This window comes from Alexandromys fortis, unplaced genomic scaffold (genome assembly GCF_014885135.2).
Source record: "Alexandromys fortis isolate MF-2015 unplaced genomic scaffold, M_Fortis_MF-2015_v1.1 scaffold_1, whole genome shotgun sequence".
Taxonomy (NCBI): Eukaryota; Metazoa; Chordata; class Mammalia; order Rodentia; family Cricetidae; genus Alexandromys; species Alexandromys fortis.
In genome coordinates this window covers 6,547,133-6,560,320 of record NW_026067927.1, presented here as the reverse complement: position 1 = coordinate 6,560,320, position 13,188 = coordinate 6,547,133, and positions in this window count along the sequence as shown.

The window sequence follows — 13,188 nt, the reverse complement described above, 5'->3', positions numbered from 1 at the left end:
TCCGTTGAACATACTGCTAGTTTTCTGCAAACATACACAATATATCTGTGACGGATATTAGCATATTTGCAGCATCCAAGGAGAAATAAGACCAGTTAGACGGTAGAAAAATAACTAAGCCTCAGACTTAGAGAACAATTTCAAAAACTTGTCCTTTTTATTTTATTTTTTGCAAGGCTTCCATCATGTTTTGAATGTGAGATTTAAATCGTTAAAATTGTTATAGCCACATGTTTGTGCACAGTATAAAGAATTTCTGTCTGATGAAAAATTAGCAAAAGTGGATAAATTGTAGAAGAAACAGAAAGTCAGGGCAAGATAAGGAGAAGGAATGGTGCTGTTCAGGGTAAAGCCAAGGTCACCATTAAGAAATAAGAGACAATTTTTTTGTGACATATGATGAAATAAAAATAGAAAGAGATGCTTTCTAAAGCTCAGTGAAAGTTATATTTGTAATGATCATAAGTAGTTTTTTTTTCTCTCTTTTTTTTTTTCAATGTATACCAGAGAAACTTTGGGTCAATTCATTCCTTCATACTCTTCATATAATTAACCGTGTATCGTCTTAAGGTATTTATACTATTTTCTGTTCTCCTCAGATATATGTTCCATGACGGATATTTACAACCATATTTGACATATGCATATCTATACGTGTACACGTAACCTTTTATATATAAGCATAACAGTAAACATTTACCTACATTTACTTGCATGTGTCTGATTTTCTTGCTTGGATATTCATACGAGGACAAAAGCTCCATGAAAAAAAATAAACTTTTGTCCTATTTTATCTCTTCACTGGCACATCCCCATAGCCAGAATGATCACTGTACTCAAGCAAATATTTGTTAAACAAATGAAGCGTAAAGAAGGAGAACAATGAGTGTCTGAGTGTATAAATACCACTGAATGACTTTATCACTGAGTGATATTAGGAGAGTTATCTAACTCTCTGTGCCTTATTCATTTTTCCTATAAAATCTGACTGATGCCATATGTTTCATAGGATGTTATTAGGAAACATATTCCAGTTCACAAATCATCTCATAAGACAAAGTGAGAAAATCAAGACATGAGGTATTGAGGACATTTTAACTCATATTTTCACTGCTGTTACTGATAAACAAGATCCTGATAGAGTAAGTACCTTGACATCAGGAGAGAACGACAATTGAGAAGTGACCCTCATTTGACTATGTAATTTAAAGACCAAATAATGGATGGATAAACAAACACACACACAGGGTGGGGGAGGGTGAGAAGACAAAAACAGAGGGAGAAAGAAAAAATATACAGAAGGAACATTACTCACTAACTACAGAATGGTTATGGCTGTGTGTGCCTCTGTGTGTGTGTGTGTGTGTGTGTGTGTGTGTGTCTGTTTATGTGTGAGATGAAAAACAAATAAATGTGAACAATGAACAACAACAACAAAAATATCTATTCTGATCATGAAGGGAGTTTCCTGAACAGATTATCTATTCTAAATACATGTCCTATATCTTTCTCATTAGAAAAAGCATGGCTATCTCACATACAGAAAATTGAGTCATAAATCTAAGTAACTAATAAAACATTTCTTGATGGAGTCTTGTGTGTGTGAGAGAGAAAATAATTTCAGGAACATAAAATATTACTATATTGGAGATTTCCATCTTTGCATACTACATTGTTCATTATATGCTGTGAATGTGAGTGACCCTGCATAAAAAAAATTTGTTAATGATACATGATGTCCTGAGGCCATTAATTATATTTGCTTCCAGAATAAAATTTTAATGCTAAAAATAGAATAGTTCCTTAATGATGACTCATTGGTTAAATAAAAAATAAAATTTTGGCATTGGAAAAGAAAAGGAAACAAGACTATTGATATCTCTAAGGTGGAGGGTGCAAAACATTCATTGTAGAAGAAAAGTAAATATAACATAATATTAAATGGAATCTAAAAGACTATATAGGGGAATTTATTTGTACAAAGGAGTATAACTAACATACTGCCCGCATATATATGGTTCAGAGATTAAAAGTACTTGCCGCTCTTCTAGTGAACCAGAATTCAACTCCTGGCACTCACATGTCAATTTATAATCACCTGTCACTCTAGTTCCAGGGAATACAAAGCTTTCTGGCATGCTCAGGCACTGCACACCATGGATGGATATGCATACATATGTACATATAGGTGCAATTCTTATACACATAAAGATAAATAAAATATTTTAAAAGTAAAAATAGAGAAACATATGTGGGTAACCTTTGTGGGTTACTTGTAAAGCTCATCCAATTTTATTAAATATTATTTTGGTTTTATAAGTCTAAGTATGTTATCCACAAAAAAAAAATTTGTTCAAGTGGGATAGCTCTGCATAAAGGCAACCACTCTCACCTTATTCTGTTAGCAGCTGTCCCTGATAGTTCTTAGATAAAAGAAGATTTTTGCTGCATTCTTTCATTGATCTAGGTTGTTTTTGTACTCAGTATTTGACATGATTGCCAAAAGAATTGACCTCCAATGAGAGAGGGGTAGTTATTAATCTTACTGCCTGGAATTATAGTGTTGGGATAGTCATTATTTAAAAAATATTTTCCATTCTCTTTCTCACTCTGTTTCTTCATACATTTTCACTGTAATTTACACACATACACACCTGCGTGTGCACTGAAATATAAACACACACACACACACACACACACACAACAATCCAGACAATACTTTCTTCTAAGATCTTTATAATTATATATCTCTTTATCATTAGATGAACAAACTCACAAAGCAAACAACTGTTGTTCTGTCCATAGCAGAAAGGAAGGAGAAGCATAGTCAGAAAAATTAAAATTGCTCATCTTTGTGTCAACAGGAAGACATATAGTAGAGGCCTTCTCTATTGTTTTTAAAATTTACTATTAATTGTGAAACATTCTTTTATCAAGTGAACTTAAGAGTCAAACAAAATACAAAGTAACACAACAGGCTTAGGTAGAGAGACTGACTGTCAACCATCACAGCTCTGATGTGTGGCCCGCACTCCAGGAACACACACTTTATGATGTGGCAGGAGGTATCAGAACATGTTATGGTTATGAAATGTTTACTAATTTAACCCCCACCTTTAATCTTACTTGCTTTTTAAAAATATTTTCCTAATAAATCACTTTAACCTGTTGTCCATATTTTTGATCTTTCAAGTTCAGTTTTGTGGGGGTGAAAATAATTCAGATCCTATCTATAAAAATTTAATTCAAATTTTACAGAATGTATAGGATACTTTGTGCTTGAGGTGGGAGATGGGATGGTTTTAACTTTATTCGTAAACAAAACTCAAGGAATTTGCCTAAATAGGGACAATATTTGCCAACATAATAGCTAATACTGTAAACATCTTGATTTGTGCAGAAAAATATGATATGCAACTCTAATAGGTACTGGACACATTTCCCTATGTTAAAAAGGATCTAGAGAAGAGCTTGACTATACTTTTACAAGCAAATGCGTCCTGGCCATGGGCTGTATATAAAAAAGTACTGTCTTAGCTTTCATTTCAATCTTCTAAAAACAAATTAAAGTGTCCTTATTTTTAAAACAACATGAGAAGCTAAATTTGCCTAGAGATGTGTGCATTCATGACATTTGGACTAAGAACATGGTTTGAAAGTAAACCAAGTCCATGCGAATACTGGAAGATCATGGTTGACTATGCTATGTTTTAGACACGGTGATACTCTGACTGCATAGCTGCATAACCTTTTCATACCCTCCAGCCTTTTCCAACTCTTATTTTTTAACACCTGAGAAATAGAGGGTTCATAATGCACTAAGTGATGTAATGTAATCAAGTAAGCATTCCCTAGTGATTGACAAATGCCCCTCCTTTAACCTCTGTTGAAGTGTGTGTACAGTTGACATCAAACACTGGTTCACGGTTTCCCTGTAGGATTAAGTTCCAGTTGCTCACAGGACTCGCTATTAGATTAGGATAACCTGATAAATAATAGGTCAGTTAACTCTGCCTCACCTTTGGTGTTTCTGAAAACACTAACATTAGGCAAAGAATTCTTGGTAAGGTTTTAAATCTTAAATCTATATCCATGCCTAGAATGCAGAGTTTTATTTTAATTTTTTTAGTTTAAATCTTCTCCACTACACATTCACACACATATCATCTCAAATCCTCTGGTCATGCCCTACCCTAGTTTCTAGTGGTACATACATTTAACTTATGTAAAATAAAACTTTGTCAATTCTCTCCTTTGGACTTGTTTCAATTCTCATCTTTCGAGAAAAATGAATACTCTGAGGCTTGGTATAAAGTATTCATCAATTATAATCTGGCCTAAATTTGAACTCTCATTTTTGCCTTTCACAAATAGTCTACCTGTCACTCAGATAGGTGACCTACGCTCTGGTGATGTAAGTACCTTTTAGAATTATTGCTGTTACTTCCAGACAGAAAATTATGTCTCGTTTCACTGTCTTCCTTGAAAGGTTGAAGCTTTTCTTTCAAAACTTACCTAGAAATTCTCCAAATCTGTGTAATCACACAAGACTTTAGAGTCCCCTTCGATTCTGTTCCTATTCTCAGGATCATACCTGCCTCATATAAGGCCATCTGCCAGCCTTTGACCATGTCCGGAACACGGCGGTTCTCGTTCTCCTTGGAAAATAACCATGATTACTGATTTGAATCCCCTGAACTAAAACCACACCATCAAAGCAATTACCCAAGGCTCCAAAAGTTACATCATAGTTTGTCTTCTCAACACTTTGATATCCAAATTCTTCTCAATAAATAATACTTGTAAGCATTATACAATATAAGAGATAATGCATGTGACATTTAAGGTCATTTCCCTTATATTTTATCTTGAGAATAAGAAAACAGCCTTTTTTTTTTTAGGTCTGAATCATCCCTAGTCTATTACCTTTTCTTATACAGGCCCTTCCAGAAATCTGGAAGAAGCTAAAAGTAGCTTAACCTACTTCACAATTGTGCCTCAGGCCAGCCCTAACTGAAAGTACTACCAATGGAAAAGAATTTGATTTAAATCAACAGGAAATCAGGTTGTACATCTGTATGCTCTACATATAACAACACGTTCCTTGGCTAATATACTAACAATCAGTTTCTAATAGCAAAAATAAATAAATAAATAAATAAATAAATAAATAAATAAATAAATAAATAAAAGAAGAAAACGTTATGGAATAATTAAAGTCATGTTGTAGAGCCATGTTGTGATCTCAGAACCTCCTGTCCAAATAACCAAGCAAATAAAGAAAGACTTGTCAGCAAAAGCAGTAGCTGTCTCGGTCCAAACTCACAAGGCTTATTAGAGGGACTCTCTGCCTGTGAGATTGTGAGATTGGTATAAAATGCCATGCAAAGTTCAGTAGGAAAAATGTAACTTCTTTGTATTACATTTTTTTTATAAGACTGAGGTTTGAAATTGTGGTATTTTAAAAGGTCCCTCAAAAAGTTTCAGTTTGGTTCACGTCAAATCTGGTTAAACACTTAGGAGTTCAAGCTGACAGGTAAACCTGTAGCCAAGGCTTTAATTATTTCCAAAGCTCCCTAGGGAATCGACATATTGTCACCTAATTAAAATGAACCTCTGTTTTTTTTTTCTATGCAAGTCATATTTAAGACAGTATTTCTAAAGATTTCTTTGGCTGCATCACTTGACTGAGGTCTACAATTCCAGCTACTAAGGTGGCTGAGGCGGGAGAATATAAAGTTCCAGGCCAACCTAGAAAATTTAGTAAGATGCTGCCACAAAGTGAAAAATACAAATTAAGAAGAACATAGACCTTAATAGTAGAGTGCTTGAAATGCATGCACAAAACCCAGGCATTAGACGTTCCCAACCCCACAAGACAACAATGACAACAAAGCAAATCCTCACCTTGGACATATAATTCCTTCACTTTTGATTCCTGAATTTCCAAGGAAGCTGAAGTGATGAAGTTTCTTATAGTTCCCTACAAGACACGCTGGCTTCCTAGCAGAGTTTGTTGCCCATGCCACTTCACTTGTTAAGGAGATTACCATGAACAGCAGTGCCATACACTCCAAGTCTAGAAGCTAGAACCCAACAATAACCACATTATCTTGGAATTAAATTTCAGGAACAAAAGTGCTGTCCACATTTGCTTATGTCTTTAATTAGAGACACCATTAAAAAATACACATTTCATTTATTCTTTATTTAACAATAACACAGCTAAACATGTAGTTAGACTCAGGTGGGTTTATTTTCATCTAAACAGTCCTTCCAAAAGTGATGACATGGAATTCAAATCTTGAACTGGAAACTAATCAGATAACTATAAATTCACCCTAGCAAGATATATTACAATAATTGACAAAAGACTGTATAATGATTAAGGATTATAATGAATTACGTGTTTGATGAATTAATGTGTGTGTGCTATCCTGAGTCTTATGTGGAAAACAAATGCCTGAGAATTATTTCAAAATAGTTACTCTGGTAAAATCAGCCTCAAATAGATAGAGATCATAAGAGCTGGAGAAGACTAATATTTTCTCCTATCCAGTGGTAGTAAGGAATATATGAGCTCAGGTTGTTTTTAAAATGTTTAGTGACAGTAGAAGAAGTTCTAAGTGAATCAAGCATAATGAAGCAGACAGTAACATTTTTTTCAACTATGAAAGTCTATACGAAACTATAGCTTTTTGGTTTATATTGATGTGAGTTTAGATATGTTAATTTGGTACCAAAACAACAAACTGGATAGAATGAAAAAGTACCCATTCAGAGGCTAATGATGTCAAATGCTGGAATATTTCCCTAAGGGAGGAAGGAAAAGAGCAAACTAAAGGAAATTATGTGTTGGTTATTCTGTAGATACCCATTGTAGGTTTCTAGAAATATAGCCATATAAAGTAGTTAGAAGCTGAGGTGATGGCTCACTGGCTAATAGTCCTTATCTCACAAGTATTACATATGAGTTGAAATACAGAGGATCAACATAGCCCTGGATTCAGTAGAGTACATTTGATCAGTTCTCTTACTGTAAGATAGTACAAAAGAAAGGAAAAGGCCTAGCAGCCGAAGGGTCAGCTCATCTAGAAGATGCCATGAAAAAATATCTAGAGGTCTATTTCAAGATTTTGTCAACAGAAGAAAGTTTCTTTAGGTGGGAGGACTTAGGAGAGAGAAAACCATGTTTAGAATATATTGCATAAAATTATATATATATGTTTATGAAAAATATAAAAGTATTAGAGGGGAGAGATTCTGTCTTAAACAAGGTGCAAAGTGAAGAATGACACCCAAGTTTGTCCTGTGATAGCCACACACATGCATTAACATGCATTGTTATGCATTTGCCCTCATTCACTCTCTCACACACACGCACACACATGCAGACACACACATCTAATAATATATAGGTCAACTGCCAAAAAATTTTCAAGTTGTTACCAAAAATAATTCTTCTAGTTTTCTATTTAGCAGTATCCCAGAAATGCTCATTAACTACAATATTTTAAGTTTGAGTTTTGGTCCATTTTTTGGGTCACCTAACTTTATGATAAACTTTTTTGTACTTTCCAAGCAGCACATAGTTAATTATATGATTTATCGAATAATTTCTTTTAAAATTGACTCAATGTCAGATAATTTTATCTAATCATAGGTAATATTCCTTGATGTCTATGATGACTTAGTTTGGAATTATCGTCATTAAAAAAAATGAAGTCCAATAAGAAAAGTAAAGAAAAGAAAAAACCTCTACAAATGATGTAGTTTCCATAAATTGCAGGGGTTTGAAAATAATAAAGGTGTATAGGCAGAAGCTGCTTGTTCATTCCTGACTGCTCAGACCCAAAATAATCATACAGAAACTGTATTAATTAAAACACTACTTGGCCTACTATCTCAAACATTTTTATTAAGTAACTCTTACATCTTAATTAACTCATTCCTATTATTTTGTATTTTACCATGAGCCTTATGGTTTAACAGTAAGGTTCCAGGGAGTCTGTCTCCTTCATCAGCTACATGGCATCTCCTTGAGTCCACCTACTCTGTCTATACATTTCTGCTCAGATTTTCTGCCAGGCTTTACTCTGTTAAGCCATTGGCAAAAACAGCTTCTTTACTAACTAATGACATAAAATATATTCAAATCATACATAGGGAAATACCACATCACCTCCTCTTTAATGTGGGAGTGTCATATCAATCTGTTGATTTCATTGGCTGAGCAATAAAGAAACTGCTGGCCCTGATAGGTTAAAAGATAGGAGGGCGGAATAAACAGGATAAGATGCTGGGCAGGAAGAGGAAGTGAGGTCAGACTCTGCTCTGCTTCCAGAGAGACCCGACAGCTCTGCTGGAGCAGAGATGCCATGCTTAGCTCTCCTGGGCAGATGCACGCAATGAAGCTCCTCCGAGTAGGCTAGAATCTTCCCGGTAAGCGCACCTTGGGGTGCTTACACATATTATTAGAAATGGGCTAGTCCAGGTGCGAGAATTAGCCTGTAAGGGCTAGAGTTCATTGGCCAAGCAGTTCTTAAATGAATACAGTTTGTGTGTTGTTATTTCGGGCCTGAGCTAGCCAAGCGGCCGGGGTGTTGGGGACGCAGCCTGCCGCTTCCTATTTCAACACCTCTTTTTTGTCTGCGTAAAACATAGCAAGATCACACACAACAAAACAGCTATTAAGCAAGAATTTCAGTTAAAATATTTAGCCCTTTTACATTTGGTAAATTAAGGAAAATATGCTAATCTATCTCATCTTTGTGAGTCTAAAGTTTCATATCTATTTTATTTTTATAATTATAATTACTATTTTAACTCTACCAAAAACTCCAGAAGGATATATTACCTAAGTAAACAGGGAGTGCATTGTCAGCAACTTCTAAAACTCTAGAATTGACAGAGACATCTTGTTGTCTGCATAGTCATCAAAAGGTTTTTTGTAACACTAGGAAATCCATCTTTAGTCTACATACCCATAGTATTTGGCAGACATTTTATGAAACAGGAAATTTTAAAGACAGTTTTGCCTATACTGGCAGTTTGTTAGTAACTATTTTGTGTGTCCTTTAGAATGTCTAGAAGACTCTTTTATGAAGCAGGAAACTAGAAGGACCATTTCACCCTTTTAACGCAACGTTAGTGGTCATTTTTTTGTGGGTTCTGTATTTCCCGTTTATACAGCATAACATTAAGCAGTCCAGACAAGAGCAGTTTCTTGCCAAAATATCTAGCCTCATTATACTGAAGGTAAATTTTATAAATAAGTTTTTTTTTTTTAATGTCTATTAACCTCTCTGAAGTAATTGGTTTTGCCAGAAGCAGACAGGTCTTACTATTGAGAAAAGACAAAGTTTTAAAAACATTTTAAATTTCATATTTTGTATGTCTTTGAAAGATTTAAAGAATACCCATTTCTCTGAAATAGTTCTCGGTATATCTAGAAACCCTAAGATTAAATGAGCTGTACAAATACAATACCTTAAACAAGAGCAGAAATACATATAACAAAATTAACTTTAAATTTGTATCAGTAGATCAAGATCTATGCCAATGCAAAATATTTATTTTTATATTATATATCCCTTTAAATGAAAATAAGTATTTTTAAACAATATTTGGGAATTTGGGCATGGTTTTCTCTAAATTGCTTTCTGTCTTTTGTTGGGCAAAATATTTTTGGGAGTTCATGGAGTCCTTTCAGGGGGTCTTGATTCATTAAAACACATTAGTCTGTAAGGAATCAATAGGTTCTTATTCTTCATGGAAACTTTGTGAAACTTTAGGAAAGCTTTATAATGGGGACAAATGAGGAAGGGGGCATCAAACACCCTCTACTTAAAAGCTATAGGCACAGAAATTCTGTGTGAGCTAAATAACATCAGCGTGCTCTGTGTGATCAACCATAGATTCAAATATGGATTTCTTCCGTTCTGATGATGTAAGGTGTGACAACATTAGGGAAATTTTCAGCTATTAGTAAAATCGTGCTTATTTGGGGCAAACTGTTTTAAATGCGATTAACTGACTCCGTGGAAACCTTACGGAAGGTAGAGTTTGAATTTAATGACTAGTGGGTTGACTTTCTCAGGTGATTGATGTAGAATACAATCCAAAGCACAATGTATAAAGTCAGAATTTTTTCTTCTTGAATCTTTTTATTATAGAAAATCCGAATTTCTTTAACTTACCACCATGTTTCCATTCAAAAAGCACATACATGTATATTAATTTAAAATATTCTAAAATTTCATTTCACATCAGAATTCAATTTTCATATAAATGTCTTTTGACACATCAATTCCTATAATAGTGAAATAGTCATAATAAACAATGAGGGCAGAGAAAAGCAGTAGGAAGAATACTAATCATAGTTGCTAACCCATGGCTGTAACTAAGCATGCAAACTGATTTTCTGATTTCTAGAAGTGGAGGCATAAGTAGAATATCGCCAATTATAAAACATATTCCAATAAAGAATTTTATTTCCGGCATTAACTTTAAACATATTTTAAAAATATAATTCTTGGGGCCTGAAAGATGTATGGGTTCAGAGCATTTACCCTTTTTCTAGAAGAAGACCTGTATTCAGTTCCAGGTGAACTGGAACTCAGCACTGGGAAGACCACAAAAGCTTCTAACTCCAGCTGCAGAGGTTCTAACACACACTTTGGCTTTCTCAAGCATCTGTTCACTTGTGGCATATACTCACACAGACACACAAAACAGCACAAACATACACCACATATATACATAAAGAAAATAATGCAAATTAATGTTTAAAATGATTTTTGAGAACTCTTATACAATATTACTCATTACATATTACATATTTTATATTTTCCATTTCAACATGGTTCGTTTTCTATAGTAATTACTCATCCATATATATTTAAATACTTATGCTATGGAGTCCATAAATATTTCAAAACAAATAAATCATCCTCAGCATTGGTACAGTTCAGCATGTGCAGTTGAGAAACAGTGTGGGTTTTTTTTTTAATCTCTTAAATTCATGGTCAGTGAGTTTAAATCTTTGTTCTCTACAGAAGAGCACTTGAAAGAGAAAAAATAAATCAAACTTTTAAATAACAATATATTGTGTGGCAAAGTGATGTCAAAATTTGAAACTGTAACTGGGAATTGGATTTTTCCTATTAGTTACCATGTTATTTCCTTGTTTATTAGCTGAATGATTTACTATTGTATAAATTTATTAAGACCTCCATAATTACCACATTATGATTTATTATAAATTATTTTGTCAAAATTCTAAGGGATCTTAGTTTAAAATAAAGATGAGGACATATCTATACTACCTTGTACATTTCAAAAAAGAGTCCTTATTTGTCTCTTGATTTCTGGCAAATTATGCATCATTGACCTGAAATTTTATCCTTCAGGCATTCATGTAATCTTACTATGACCCTCCTTGTCATGTCTACAATTTTCTGGTCTTCTGTTTAACTCTTAAGATGTTATTATGTATATTCAAATTAAAGACTCATAAAAGAAATAAAAATCAAATAGTATGACACCATCATATATCTGATATCATATATAAAAATCTAAGTGCGATATAAAGGTTAGTGAGGGTGTTTATTATAATAGGGATGAGATAACAAGTCAAAATGCACAGAATAAATGTCTATCAAAGAGGGCTCATTCATCAATGTGGTATATGTCACAGCATGCGCCAGGGTTCAAAGGCCATTCTGCAAGGAGACAGAAAAAAATTATAGGAGTCATCATTCTGAGAAGGGTGGACCAAAAAACCTTTTCTAGAAAGGCCAGGAGCACCACACTTACAAACTCATCTGTGGTGGAATGGTGTGCAGAAGTTCTAGTCAGTCCACATTCCAGAAAGAAGGGGAAATCTCATGGTCACTCTGCCTCACTGATAAGCTATTGACATTCAACAGCTTCTAGAATAGGAAAACTCATTTTTTTTATAACGATGTGGCCCCTGTCGTTCATCAAGGCTTTACTGGATACTTGCACATCCCTGAGTTTATTGGCCACACACATTTGACTCTCCTCTCTCTCTCTCTCTCTCTCTCTCTCTCTCTTTCTCTCTCCTCTCTCCGGTTTTTTTTTTTTTTTTTTTTTTTTTTTTTTTTTTTTTTTTTTTGAGATAGGGTTTCTCTGTAGCTTTGGAGCCTGTTTTAGAACTTGCTTTCTTGACCAAGGCTTCAAACTCACAGAGATCCACCTGTTTCTGCCTCCTGAGTTCTGGGAATAATGGCATGTGCCACTACCACCTGGCCCTTTTCTCTTTCTAATAAAGAATATAAGTGTTAGAAGAATCTGAAAAATATTTTTTTTGAAAAATATTTTGACAAAAAAAATCATTCAAAGTGGAAAAGAAGGTTATCTGTGGACAGAGATGTTCCTGTCTATCTTTTATTTATAGAAAGGGTCAATAGGGGCTGGAGAGATGGCTCAGCGGTTAAAAGCATTGACTGCTCTTCCAGAGGACCCAGGTTCAGTTCCCAGCATCAACATGGCAGCTCACAACTCTCTGAAAATCCAGTTCCAGGTGATCTGACACCTTCACACCAATGCACATAAAATAACGATAAAAAATCATTTGAAAAAAAAAAAAAAAGAAAGAAAGGGTAGATAGATCCGGTGTTGGTGGTTCATAACCAGGACATGAGTTTGCACATCAGATGCATCAGCACCTTTTCTGAATATACCCCCAAATTACTGTTCTTCTTTCAGGAAAATTAAATGTAATCACCATCAGCAATTAAAGGGAAATGAGATTTCAGCCTGAGTGATGGTCAGATCTTTTCACTCAGAATTAAATATTAAAACTGGCACTGCGCACAAAGCTCAACCAGGAATGCGCTTGCCTCACATCCTTGAAGACCTTCAGGCCCTTACACTCTGTAAAATAATGTATTCAGGGTATGTGATAGTAGAAAGAGGGATATCCCTGGGCACATAGGCCAGCTAAAGCAGACAGTTGGTGAGCTTCAAGTCCAGAAAAAGATTGGGTCTCAAAAAGTAAGGTAAAAAGGCAGTTCAGGAACCTGTTGTTGGCCTATGGTATCTTCACGCATGTGTATGTAGTATAACAGCATGTGTGCATGTGCACGTACACACACTAAAAAAAATAATAATAAAATAAAAAATGAAACTTGAAGCCAATTTTTATTACAAAGACAGTAAAAA